The sequence below is a fragment of the Aquila chrysaetos genome, chromosome 4, assembly GCF_900496995.4.
Source record: "Aquila chrysaetos chrysaetos chromosome 4, bAquChr1.4, whole genome shotgun sequence".
Lineage (NCBI taxonomy): Eukaryota > Metazoa > Chordata > Aves > Accipitriformes > Accipitridae > Aquila > Aquila chrysaetos.
Genome location: NC_044007.1, coordinates 23413286 through 23427566, shown reverse-complemented (window position 1 = coordinate 23427566; position 14281 = coordinate 23413286).

Sequence of the window (14281 nt, the reverse complement as noted above, 5' to 3'; positions counted from 1 at the left end):
GGTGCAGCTCAGCTCTGCAGCCACGTTAGCTCATCCTTCCCAGGGCCGGAGCAAGCTCCCTCCTTGAAATGGAGCTTCTGGTCTCCCCTATTTCTACAGGCGCCGGGTCGGGCCCTGTCCCAGCGGCACAGTGCTCAGCACCGAGGTGTCTTCTCACCCAGGGCCCGTTCACGCTGGCATTGCCCGCCAGCGCTCGCAGTGCCTCTCCTGCAGCCCCTGCCTGGGCGCGTTGGTGCCCAGCAGACGCAGGAGGCTGCGTGTCGGCAGGAGCTGGGCGCTGCCCGCTCTCGCTTTCCTCCTGGCTCCCTGCTGAGATGCTGGTGGCCGTCTCTCACCTCCGGTCATCGGTGCTTGTGGCGGAGCAGGAGGGACGGTCTCCCCACGCAGGCATGGGTAAACCTGGGCAGAGCAATGCCAGGACACCAGAGCCCGCAGCGCTTCCCGACTCTCCTGGGGCTGAAGCTCTGAGCTTGGACGGTCCAGGGCTTATTCTGGGCATGTGCGTGTCCATGGGCCACCGGCAGCAGACCCGATGTCCCCGTGCAGGAATGGAAATCCCACCAGTTCGGCAGCGGTAGGTGGGAAGGCTGAGCAGCGGTGCCAGCTCTCCTCTCAGCAGCTGTGATTTAGTAGCGAAGCCTAAGTAGGAAATAACAAAGAAACGCTTGCAAAGTAAAAATGTTTTTCATGTGAATAGAAATGTTTATAATAATCTGGATTTTTTTCATGTAGATAAGGCTCAGAAAATGTGCTTTGTCAAAGTAAAATGCAGCAAGCTCTAGTAGGTGTACCCATTTCAGGATAAAAGGAACAGAAGCCGTGCGCTTGATGAACCTGAAAGATTTCTTAGAACTGCAAAAGGAATAAATGATCTTAATCATATTAACTCCTGGGGGGTTGCCTGAATCTGCGAGCAGTATTCATCACATCCCAAACGGTGTAGTTTTAAGCCCGCACAAAAGACAACTTCAGATGATCTCAGGATCTCTTTTTCAGCGGTGTAAGTTATCGCTAACATTTAATTCCAATACGAGCGTGTTCAGTTCAGTAAACCTCGGCGAAGGAAGACAACCACTGCTTTTGCCAGCGAAGGAGTGCCCTGCGGCACCGGCACGTCCCGGCAGCCTGCCCGGGCCTCTGCCGCGGCCTCGGCATGCGGAGCATCCTCCCCACCGGTGAGGGTCCGGAGGTTGACAGCTGGTGAGAGGAGAGGAGGGGCTGCAGGAGCTGGGCCACTCGCCTCCGCCACGCAAACTGCTGGCCGGGAGATGTGTCCCCTCCTTGTGCCTCCCGCAGGTGTTGTGACAGCACTGCTCAAAGCCGTTCTTGCCCAAAGCCGCAGCAGCTTAGTGTGGCATCTTCCCAGGAGCTGCAATCAGGACATCAACTGATGAAGCTGCTGTAAGGTCATGTTTATAAAGCATGGCAAACAATGTCTAGATTGTACCTTACCCTCCAGCACCGCGTTTTTATAGGTGATTTCTCAGGCTGTCTCTTGATCTCAGGTGAGTGGGGCCACTGAATTTTGCCATACTTACATCAGTTCAGCATTGTTGCCAGTCGTCTTGATTCGGGAAATCAAAGTTCTTCGCCAAAGGACTTATTCATATGCAAAATGAATTAGGCTTTTTTTTTATCTTACTGCACATGTACTTCAGGAATTTTGGAATATTAAGAACCCCCAGAGACTCCTTTCTTCTCTCCACTTACCACGGTTTGTCTTGACAAGTAGCGATACCCCCACTTGCAGGCAGCTGCTGGAATGCCACGAGCTTTGGGGAGTGATTAGAATTAACTCCCTGCTCTCCCTTTCCCCGTCCCCTCTCCTGCAACTGAGCTGGTAGGAGACAGCAAATCCTAGAAACTGTAAAATTCAGTTTATTCACCCTGGATCCTGGCCATGTGTGATGGAGAGACTTTCAAATGAAAATGCACTGAGAAATGCTGTGCCCAACATTTACGATCCAAACTTGGTCTGATACAACGTATTGGTACCTCCCTACAAACCTTGCTTGGCTTCTATCTCCAGCTCATCATGATAACAGCAGCATGCTACTAAAACTAGAATCTTGCGGCAAATGTTACGAGATCTCATCAGCACATTGTTTACTGTCAAGTAACAACAGAACACGAGGATGAGAAACTCACTGATGAAAACCCTTTACATGTATTGTCTATAAGCAGAAAGTTCACCTTCCTCTCTCCTTAGGGGAAAAAAAAGACAAAGCAATGTGCTTTTTTACTGCCTAACCTAGTTTCTTTTTAGACATAGAAAAAATTGTAAGCATTTTTAGGCTCAGTAACTATTTATACCCTACACAGGAGTAGTGAGTGTGCAGGGCAGGATTCAGCACTGCATGACCTCTGTTTCACGCAGGAGTGGCTCAGGGATGAATCAGCCTGGTTCAGGTCACAGATGCTCACAAAAACCACACCTTTGCTCCATGGGATGGAAAAGCCGAGTACTGCATGCTGTTCTTGCACGTTTGCAGTCTCAAGGTCTATGTGCAGGCCATGGTTTCCTAATGGGCTGTGATCAGAAAGGGTGCTCCTGCACTCTCCTGGTGTTGACACTGGTGTCTTTGTGCCCTTGCGACCAGGGACCTCATCCAGTAGAAAATAAAGATTAGTTTCCAGCTGCATCAGTTTTCTGATTGTGAAACCACACGAAGAGACACGTAGTATAGCCCAGTCCTCCTGGGAAAGAAAGACAGCAGAACTGTAAATCTTTCCCTCCAGTGTAAACTACAACTTTTGCCATGATGCTTTTGCTTTTTAATTGCTTTCTGCCTTGTTGAGCTTCCAATCCAGTTTCTCTGAAAGGCAACAGCAAGACCTCTACTGATTTCAGAACCAGTTAATTCCGCATCAGTATGGGGTGCAGCACAGCAGCAAGGACTAGCCTCTGAAACCAGAGAGACACCCGCGATGGGCGGCTGCGTGTGGGGACCACAGCTCCTTTCCTTTGCTTTGCAGTAAAGACGAGGTCAGCATCCTGGCACACACCGCTCTGTGCAGATAGCATCAACCTGCTGCAGAGAGCTTTGAATTAATGATAAGAAAAACATGCCCAGGTCCCATTTGCAGGTTTCCCAAATGCTTTTTCTGCTTGAATACTTACTCCAGGGAGCTTTGCATGTCATTTTGTTCTAGTGTTCTGCTTCGTGTATATGACAGGTTGAAACATCAAGGCTTTATTATCTGCACAGCTCCTCTGTTTATTCACAGATTAAGATTTTGGCAAGAAATAGATTCTTGAGGCCCTGGGGTGCCTGCAAGCAGAGGGGTCACTGCGGGCAGGGCCCACGGAGAGGCACCAGCCCCGCCGAGGTTGTGGCTGGCCTGCTCCGCTGCCCTCCTGCCCCAGCCACGTAAACACAGAAGCGAGAGAAACCTGGAGGGTTTTGCAGGAGCTGCCCGCTGCTTTCCCTGGTTGTAAAAACAACAGGGTTAGGAATCTCCCAGCTCCTCAAATGGTCATCTCCAGCCATGCAGAGGGTGCCCTGTCTCGGAGCTGCTCACCCACGTCAGCTCAGGAGCGCTGCCAGAGCTGCCTGCTCCCAGGGACATGGACTTTTAAACATATGCAGCCTGGCATTGACGTGGTGGGGAAGGGCAGTGGACAAGGCTGTAGACACAAAACAGAGCAGGCACGAGCCAGGACACGAAGAGGCAAGTCCTCTGACTTCAGCCATCAAAAATGGGGGCTCATATGCCCATCAGAGGACAGAGGGGCATCTCCAGGAGATCCAGTTTACCCTGTGTCTGTTACAGAGAGCATTAGTCACCCATGTAAAGGGCTCCTTTCTTTTCTTTTGGCTTTAGAGGGGGCCACAGGGATTACTACCACCCTGCATGTTGAAGCCTGGTCCTGGAGGCAGGTGGAGAGCAGGTGGAGGTGGCACTCCCACTCTGCCTCCTCCATCTACAGTACCAAGTCCAAAGGTTAGATGCTTTACAGTTTGGCACGTTGGCCTCTTTTATGGCTTGATGCTGAGGAATACTGTCCAAGGTCTTTGTGCTCAAAAATGCTCCATTAGGCTGGATGCGGTGCTGAGTCTAGGGAGCCTGACATCTTTCTCCTACTACATGACCCGGCACACGAGATGCTTGCTGTCACGAGACAGGTAATGATGCTGTCCTACGAGCTAGGCAAAAAGAAAGATTACAGGTATCCCTGGACAGAAAACATACATGTTGCTGCTGTACTAAGAGAGCTCAAGTTCATTATTTACTACAGAAAATGGAGTTTCGGTGTGGATTGCCAACAGCACTTACTTGCAGGCACCAAAGCTTTAGTACTTACGTCTCTGGACAATTCTCCACTGAGGTTACATAGCAGATGGAGCTGCCAGGCAGTCACGGACAGAGATGTGAACTCCAGCATCACATCCAGCCTCTGGAGGAATTCTGACGATGCACTGAACAACAGCTGAGAGCATCAGCCCCCACAGGGCATGTGTTTTGTATGCCTCCGTAGAGCCCAGCACAGCATTTGCTGCCATTATCAACAGCACAAACATCTCCTAAGAGATTTCCTTCTTCTCTCAGATAATTCTGTATCTTCTGACAATTCTGAGAAGCAACAAACTCTTCTCTCGGTGCTCCCTCCTCAGCTACAGAATAGCCAGACTTCTACACAGAATCCTCAAGCTCTCTGTCAGAGATGCAGCGAAAGGTGGGTGTCAGATACTTTCAGCAGTAGCTCTTAAGTAACTACAAAAATACTTGGTTTTCCACCAACAACATAAGCAACATTTTCATTTTTTGAAAGGTAGATGTTACTTCTTGCTGTAATAAGCCACTGAAATTGCATTAGAGTATCTGATAGCTCCTCAATCTGTTTTGTATTTTTTTTTAATTGAGTTTTATCTTCAGCTGCATATGGTCTTAGCATAAGGAGTTTAAGTCTATGACAACTGGAAACCTTAGTACATGCCACATGAAAGAAAAGACATCATTAAAGAGGATTTAATATCACAAAAAATAATATTACAATCTATTCTGTAGGGCTAACAACTAGAAGAAAAATGTATCATCGGAGTGTAACAGACATTTCTTGAATCAAGAAAAGGTCATCTGGCTCATCCCTCTTGGACATCTTATTTCCTTGTGGAAGATACTTAATTGATTCTTTAATTTGTCCCAGGAACCTTGTTAGGGAGAGTGTGACGTAGCTTTTGCTCAGTATGTGGCACGAAGTCTGCTCCAAATTCAGCTTACATTTCCTCAAAAATATCTGTGATTTTCTATAATGTTTAAATTACATCTTGAAGTTTCTTGTTTGAATAATAAATGTCTTAATCAAACCTTTTAACTAAAAGACCTCTTACACAAATTTAAGTCAAACCTGGCAGGCCTGCAGACTGAAGTCCATTCTTTAGCTAGGGAGTAGGAGCAGGAGCAAGGCAGGCAGCCACCTTTAATTTCTCTGCCAATGTCTCAGCTGTGACCTTTAGAGACAGCTTTTAGGGATGGAGAAGAGTTTAGTCTTCCTCATTATCCTTCCAAGAAAATGTAATTTCCTATTATCGTACCACAAAACCTAGAGAGCATCAATGACAGATGGTGTGATTGCAGCAGAGAAAGAGTGGGCCTGTTTGGTTGGCCTTTGATGGATGAACTTTGTCATCACCAGTCGGCACTGGATGCCTGCAGGGAATTCATCCAGCTCCTTGGAAGTTTGTGACTCGCAATGCCTTCTCGGGTGGAGGAGGAGCTGACAGGCAGGTGAAGGAGGTTGGTCACATCATCTTCCCAGGTTCAAAAGAACTGAATTTCCAGGAAACCATTTTGGAATATTGCATAAGTGATGATGATGATGGCCATAAACATATGCTCTCCCGATGGCTCAGAACTGGTTCTCCATTTCTCTGGTTGGCTTGTCATTCATACCATCAGCCTCGGACGGGATTTTCTTGTTCCAAAGCTTTAATGACCATAATGCGTTAACTGACTAATCTGCAAAAATTACTCAGGCGTCCAGTCTATCAGCCTGCGGGGAGGAGATCTTCATGCCTTTGTCTCTGAAATTAGTTTGTTCTGTGTTTCAGAGAAGCAAGTCACAGATGGGGATTCAGCCCTTAGAGCACTCCTATGTTCAGCAACAGTTGCTGAACGCGCATATTGCCCAGTGAAGATGCTCATAGAGACGGGAAAGCAGCACAGCTTGAAAGTCAGGTGCAGCATAGGACAGAGACACCAAGCTCTTGAACTTCTTTGGGGAAGAAGGAGAAGATGATTCTTTTTCATTTTGCAAGAAAATGCCATATATACAGTATTACCAGAAGAAAGTGAACAGACAATGCAGTAATTGGCTGCCTTGTTTCATCCATTTGATAGGGAAAAGGAAAAAAAGAAAAATCTTGAAATTCAGAGACAGAAAATCCAGATTTTTTTAGTCTGAGTGAAGTTTCTTCTTAAGAAAACTTCTTGGCTGAAACCAGCACAGCAACTTCTTTTTCACTTCCCTTTGTTACCCATCCCAAGGTATTAGTAGGATAACGGAGAAGGTGAGTGATGAATCACTGTGGCTCTTTAGAGGTATGAGGCACAGTCTGGTGAGGCTGCAAACTCATCACAAACTTCATGACTGTGATCCTTGAAAGCCACCCTCCCCCTCCACACATATATTTTCTGCCACCACCAAAAGTTCACCTAGGCATCAGTTTTAGCCTTTCACTTGACTTTCAGGTGGTATCCCTAGGTAAGCCCATTTTGACTGGAAGGCATCTTGGATCCATCCTTTACATTTCCATGGATTTGGAATATGAAGTACTACCAAAATATTTAACAAGGGAGACGACTTTGGAGACTTTTTTCCCCATTATTCCTATGTTTATCCTGCCATAGAAAGACTCCCCGCTGCATCCCAAACATCAGAGCTATTTCCTTCCCCTCTTTGAAAATCCATCAGTCCTTTCACTTTCTGCTTGCCTAATTCCACACGTCTCTCCCCATCTGCTTAACATCCCTGGGAAGCCCCAGGGCTTCCTTAGGCAGTTTGTCTGTCCTGGCAGTTGCTCCTGAGAGCGGGAGCTGCGGAAGGCAGTGACTTGCCTCTGCTCTGCAGCCAGGATGCAGTCAGGTGAGCGGCAGGCAGGTAGCTCCCGCACGATGGCTGGAGATTGTCCTTGGCTTGTACATGCTGCAATTGGGAATGTCAAGTCTGATTTTGATTTTACTTTGCAAGCATATTCAAAACCTTGGGCCTTGTATATATGGCAGATTCAAGAGCAGGGAAGAATTATTTCTGGTGCGTATTGTATCACTGTAACAGTCACTGAAGCAAAAACTCCCTTTGCTGACCAACCCCTCAGGATAATAATTTTGAGCTCCTGCAGTAATGGAGAGGCTGTTGAGTCTGTGATGACACGCCCTAGTGCTCTTCAGGCACTGGCAGGTTTTTTAGTTAAGAAAAATCAAAGTTGATTAGGCACTTCCTTTAAATTCCTTATCTGTGCAGCATTTGGTATCTTCACTCTGATGATGATGTCATTTTACAGGTCTCCCTATGACCTTAATTGTGACCTGAATTTCTGCTGGGGATAGCATTATACCCAAGCCCAAATTTTAATCAAAATCTCATCACAGTTTTGTAAGTAACATAGACCTGATATATGCTTAACATACAAATAATTAATTTAGAAAAAGGCAGGGAAAAAAGAAAAAAAGATACAAGCCTAACTCTGCTTCTCTCCAAAGGTCACATTTAATGGGCCTAATCCCATTTTGCAAAAGTACACACCATTTTTCTAGGTCATGTTCCACCTAAAAATTCTCATTTATCAAGTCCACGTGTGAATAGTTTGTGAAACACCTCTCAGTCCTACAAAATGGCAGGGTCCCACTGAACGCGCCACTCTAATCATCCTCACTGAAATGCTCAGAGGGCTGGCTCGGAAGTTGGGTCGTGTAATCTTCTATGTGCTTTGAGGTTAGAGTCTTGCTGCCTCACTTCCCTATCTCTCTCAGCACGTCTTCTTACTTCCTTTTGTTGTAGTCTTGTTATTAGCATTTTCTTTGCTCACCTCACCAAAGCATCTGTTTGCATTCTTTGTAAAAGAATTATCTTCCAGAATACATAATGTCACAGACTTACCTTCCCTAATATTTAAAAGTAAGCTATTTCTATAGCCCCAGCTGTGCAACCTTCTGGTTTGTTGGGGTTTAGCACGCAATGAATTTCAAGCCTGACAAAATAGACTGGGAAAAGATGGATAGTACACAAAATTTGCTATGCAAAAGTTAGTCGTCTTTAATACTGCTGACAGGCAGCAGGAAGTAAACCCCATCCCTATGTCTTGGCAGGTCAGGACTAAAGTTCAAGCTATGCTAGAACTGCAGACTGACCATCAACCTGCTTTGTCTTGGAGGAAATCCCTCATTGCTGATGTTTGCTGCTTCAGGTAACAGACTTACACTTCTGTTTTCCTGCCTTTAAAAAGGTAAGCACTTTGCTTTAGTAACTGAGTAATTTTTCGCTCTAGTACAGGAGCCTGTCGCCCCTTCATGGCCATTGCTCATGGACACATGGCAGAATGAGAACGTAGGAGGTGAATGGTCTGGATTCACACTGAAATGCCTTATCATCATCTAGCTTGGGTGAAATCTCAGCTATAAGCATTAAGCAGTCAACCTTTCTCTACTTTGAACAGAATTGTGAAACTGAGTACAGAAACACTGTCAGGTCTCAAAACACACGTATAGATGTTTTGCTGAAGTTTAGTGTTTTCTCTACAAAGCCTACAGCCTGTCACCTCTGGTCGTCCCAGGACACATTAAGCAACAAACTGAGGCAACAGTACATCCTTATCTTTGGTCAGAAAAATTCTCATTTATGAAATGCCACTTGCTGGCAATCCGGAGACAACCTCACTGACCTAGAAGGGTTCTCCAATTCCTTTTGGCAGTAGGAATTGGAATTAGATATGCTGATGCTAAATGGCTTAGCATTAACGGCAAAACAGCTTAACTACCCTGTCCCAGAAAGTTAAACTATAATGAGCCTCTTAAAAACGCTCAGTGCAATGGACAAGCACTAGGCTCTGCAGCACAAGGTTGGGGATCAGTCTTCCTCTCTACTCGGTGTGTGGCTATACAGCAGCAGAAAGCGTCAGTCCAGATGAGCACATTTCTAAGTATTACTTTTGAAATGTAAAAAAATAAAACGATCAAATTTAGATGTAAAGAAATAACCCGATGGAATTAAATTTAACATTCATCTATGAATAAGGGTATTTTACCATAAGGATTTAAACTTAAACAATCCTTTCCTCTTTAAGGAACTTAAAAAATTCAGCAGCTTGGGACTTGGCTTTGCAAAGTCACACATTTTGACAAGCAGTTACGTCTGCTCCACAAGTCACCTGGGGTCCACACATGCTTGCCAGTCTGCCTGGGATGGTCTGCTGTGATGGAAGCTCAGGTGTATGATATTTAGATTTTATGTAGCTGGCAGTCTAATCTACAGCAATAATGGCATTGTAAATGAACACTTCCAATATGCAGATACCACTTTACTCACCACAAATATGTAGATTCCTGATGAAATGCTCCAGCTTTAAAGCGCTACAGCGCAGTTTATACAATAGACCAGGATTAAAAGCAAGGAGAAGAACTAACATGAAGCAAATAGAAACAGTAAGGGAGTAATTCCTCCCACCAAAACCAATGTTTCTTGTCAGGCAAGAAATGGTTGATCAACAGAAATCATTTGCTAAGTTGCTTCAGGGAAGCACATCTCTAGTAAGAAGAAAACCATAAAAAACACCCACCCTAAGAAAGAAAAAAAAACAGAAGGAGGGTGGCTTATGGTTAAAAATACTTATTTTCTTCGACTATTTTCCAAGCCCTTTTAAAGACAAGCCCCAGACGTGCAATCCAGGGCATGACATATTTAAAGTTCTGTCCCTGAAACCTTTTCTTTTTGCCCTCTTCCTCCCAGTCAAGGAGTCACATAAAGTAATGGGTCTCCAATAAATCACAACATTCCAGATCTGCATCTAGTAGTTGAGTTTGGGGACCCCGTATGTTTCAGCTTCCTTAAAGGCTACTTTCAGCAACTACAATCTAGTAAGGTCTGGAGGTTTTGCCAGTAGGGCTCACCATCCGTCTAAGCAGCTATGTTAGAAAACCTTTCCCTAAAAAAACCCACTTTTCTGCAGAACAGCTCTACCAGGAAGTTCTCCAAACTTGTGTAAAACCGCCTTGCTCACTGCAGGAACCTTGGATGTTTCAAAAACGTGGGTTCTTGAGAGGCCAAGCAAAACTGCACGGCTTACAGAGCGAACCTCCGAAGCCCTTAGAAACTCCTACTTCCAAGCCATAATTGTTGCTGTATTTTGCCTAGGAACAGAATCTGAAATTGCCATTTTCTCTAGTTCTAAAAAAAGCAATTTGGTACGTAGCATGATTGACTTGGCTCTACCCAATACTTATTTCAATGCTAATAACTGTTAGCCCCCTGGAAAGCCAGCAGATGCATCCCTCGTCTAAACGGTGGAGATACAGGATGCGTAGCTACAGCCTCACCCTGTGATCCAAGAGTCCTCCCACACCAGCCAGTGCTAACGGGATGACCAATATCCTTAATGTCCCCTCTCATCTCCAACACAAATCTACACCTCTAAAATAGTTCATTCTGCTTTGAGCACCCATTTAAAGACTGCTGTGATTTGCACCTACTGAAGCTCCAAGTCAGCCTTACTGAGGAGAGGGTAGAAGATAACTTGACCTACAACTCAAACAACTAATGGTAACGCAAAGTGCCGACTCCAGTAAAATCACACCAACCCGAGGTGGATCTCTCACCCTGAGACCAAACCAGGAGAGCAGCCTCAGCTTTTCTGCTTTCAGCTGGAAACCGAATTACATGGGACAGGAAGTCTTTGGAGCACTTTCCTGTCACTCATCTGTCAAAAGCAGAGCTTGGGAAAAGGGAGGCACAATGTAAAAACCATAGAATTGAGCTTCATTTTCTGGATTCATATTGGAGTTGTGTCTTGTCATGAATGTTTCTGAATTTTTAAAAAGCAGGTAGTTGTTACGGCAATTAGCACTTGGCAGGTTTGAAATGATTCTTTTTTTTTTTTTTTTTTTTTGCGATTTCAGACTAGGCTACAATAAGATAGAAAAAAAAAGGAGACGGATCCTTAAAAAAATTACTTTCAAGCAACATTTACTGTGTAATTTGTAACCTCAAGAGTGGAAAAGACCTCTTAGGTCTTACTCATCACAACTAGCAGCTCCTACTACTACAGCTAATAGGTAATACTAATTTTTCTGAGGGTGGGGTAGGCAAAAAATTATTTTCAGTTATATCCACAAGATTAATGCAAGGCCTCTGAATACAACTCAAAGGCTACAGGAATTGTTTTGAATAGTTCTCGCTTTCAACAGGTTCCTTACATGAGTTTTGAGGCACCTTAATGCTACATCAGTAGCAAGCAATTTCCCCTCTTTGAAAGGGTACTTTGAGTAACTATTTTCAGAAAGGCTGGGACTCCCTATCTCCCAACAACTTTTAACTGCACCTTGGAAGAAAATAAAGCCACTTACCAGAAAAAAATCCCAAGGGAGAGGGTTGGGAATAGAGGCTAAATCTTGACTTCCAATACATTTTCGTGTCCATAGGGCTGTCCTTCCTTCCCTCCTCCATTCAGAATCTGGAAATACCAGCCTGCCAGGATCTTGCTGAGATGTAAGCTACTGGAAATATGGAAGCATACCCAGTCACACACTGCCAGCTGCACAGACAGCTTACCAACAGAATGTGTAGCTAATTTAGCTACCTGCCTTCCAAAAGGACCAGAAGCAAAAGGCAAGATGAGTAAAAGGTAGGCGCTAACTGGGCTGTCAGGGACTGCTTCTGCAGCGTCTTGGACTTGCACCTCTAGAGTTTCCGCATGCCCACGTTGTCCATCTGGAAGCCTTCCCCTTCAGGAGCGCAAGGCTGCAGGTGGATGCTAGGCTGCCCTCAGTGCAACAGGCAGGTCAGTTTAAACACCCCCAGCCTCTTTCATTGTTTTGCCTGTTCAACCTGCACGGTCTAGTCCATCGTTTGTAAGCACTATGCAGTTCCCGTAGAAACGGCATTCTGTATTGCAAATGTGTGCGGTGCCAATACTGCACCAGCAGCTCAAAGAATTCAAGGCCCCCATGAGCCTTTTCTGCTCAACAAAGCAGGAGGCTACATTGCAGAACAGGGTATGCGCTGTGTACAAAGCAACACTGCCATGTTTTAGGAGGGTCTTCAATTTTAGAACAAAAACTAAAAATACGTGAAAATATGCTTGTAATAAGAGGAAGCTGACATTCAATACAGGAAATTTTTTTCATCATCACATACTGTAGATTACTCTAGTAGAGGAACGGAGGAAATGAAGGCTCGGGGTGAACCTTCTGTGATACTTAAAAGATCAGCTTAGGTACTGAAATAAGAAAAGGCTTTCTTAAAAAAACAAAAAAACAAAAACAAAACCAAGAACCATCACACCAAAAAAATCCAATGACATCCTATGTAAAGATACCTTCATATTTTGTGTTTAAAGGCACAAGAGTAATATATTTCTTCTCCTATATTCCACCAGTCCTCATTTGCTTACGTGCTTTTTAATTTTCAGTAATACCTTGATTTCTCCAGGTACACAGAGTAACTTTACAGAACCCTATTAACTCAAAACTTTCTTAAACAGTTGGATAAAGGTTAAAAAAAAACCACCACCAAAAAAAAAAAAAAAGCAGCACTTTCAGGTCATGTTATTTCATATAGCTTAAATTTATATGTTTAGAGTAAAGCACTTTACTGTGCAAGTTGAAAGTCAAATCCTTTCAGTAAGGGAAACAGGCAACATCTTTATTACAGCCTAAGTGACAGAACTCACATTTGCTATAGAGTGAGCTATGGTCTTTCCTTTATAAAAGTGGATTCAATATCCCCAAAGGAATTTTTTAGTCATGATCTGCCAACTTGCTTCCAGACTGGAATGTAGCCCTTTGTTTTGTAAATGTATTTGATGACTGCTTTTTCCTTTTGACAAGTGCTTTCATGTATTAAAGAAGTCATTGTTACTTTTTTCAGTGATAATTGAGGGATATACTAAGTTCTCCCTTAGAAAGCCTCATTAACCTTTGCCCTCCATATTCTTCCCTTCTTCCTGTTCTTAATCAGATTCTATTTTTTATTACCTATTATAACAGATTATTAACATTCAATTCTAGGAATGGTGACTAGTGTCCTTAACTACTTTTTCAAAGGTTTAAGATTATCTTACCCACCTTTTCTACCAATCTCAATCCTTAAATTCTGGGACAAAGGGCTCAGCTGCTTCTAGAAATGGAGCATCACATTCTGAATGCAATGATGTATTTTAACTTTTTATTTTTAAATACAAGAAAAAGCCTACACTGAACTTCTAAAAAGTCAGACTTGTATCTTGCTTAAGTCCACTGCATGTGCAAAAGGGTAAGGCAATGGAGTTCACGTTCAGTGACTTGGTTCATCTTATTCTTCCAGGTACCAGACTAACCTGGTGACACCAAGATAACTTTTCACCCAAATAAACAGTATCTAGAACTAGAAAATACTTACACTGTGCTTACACATGCAGCTCAATCAAGAAAAAGGCCACTCAAGCTTCCCTCATGTTGACTACATAAATACAAGAATATTTTAATACAGTTCAATTATTTTCCAAGAGTCTCAGTTCTCGACAGAGATGTGATACTGTTTGAAAATTAGTCTCAATTTCCCTGTGACTATTTCAGTTTCAAACCAAGTATCTACAAATGCCATAGTTACTCTGTGAATACCACCAATGCAGACTTCGCTGGGGACAAGGAAAGGAAGACCATCATTACTCTGGGAAGCCCTTCCACAAACTGAGCTGTAGTGTCTGAACCCTCCTGCTCAGTTCTCCTTTAAAGAGCCAACAGCAGCAAGCTATGGGTTTCCATCTAACTAGACCTATTCCAAAGGTCAGCTCTTAAAGAATTTTGTATGCCTTTTGCCACAAGTCTGGGGACCATATGTTTGTTAAGGTATCTCCAGAGTTCCAGCTGGACAGCCAGAAAGCTGTAGGCATCTAAAAGTTGTAAACTAATTAATCAGAGCGATCTTAAAATCAGATAATCAGATATGAAGTACTCAACCTGGACTTCTGTGAAATTAACTAAATGCCCAAATGTGTATTAAGATTTTCCATAATAAAAATACTTCCATATTGGATTTGTGTATAATACTGCCATTAGTCTAAAAGGGGTGGGAAGACAGATGACATGA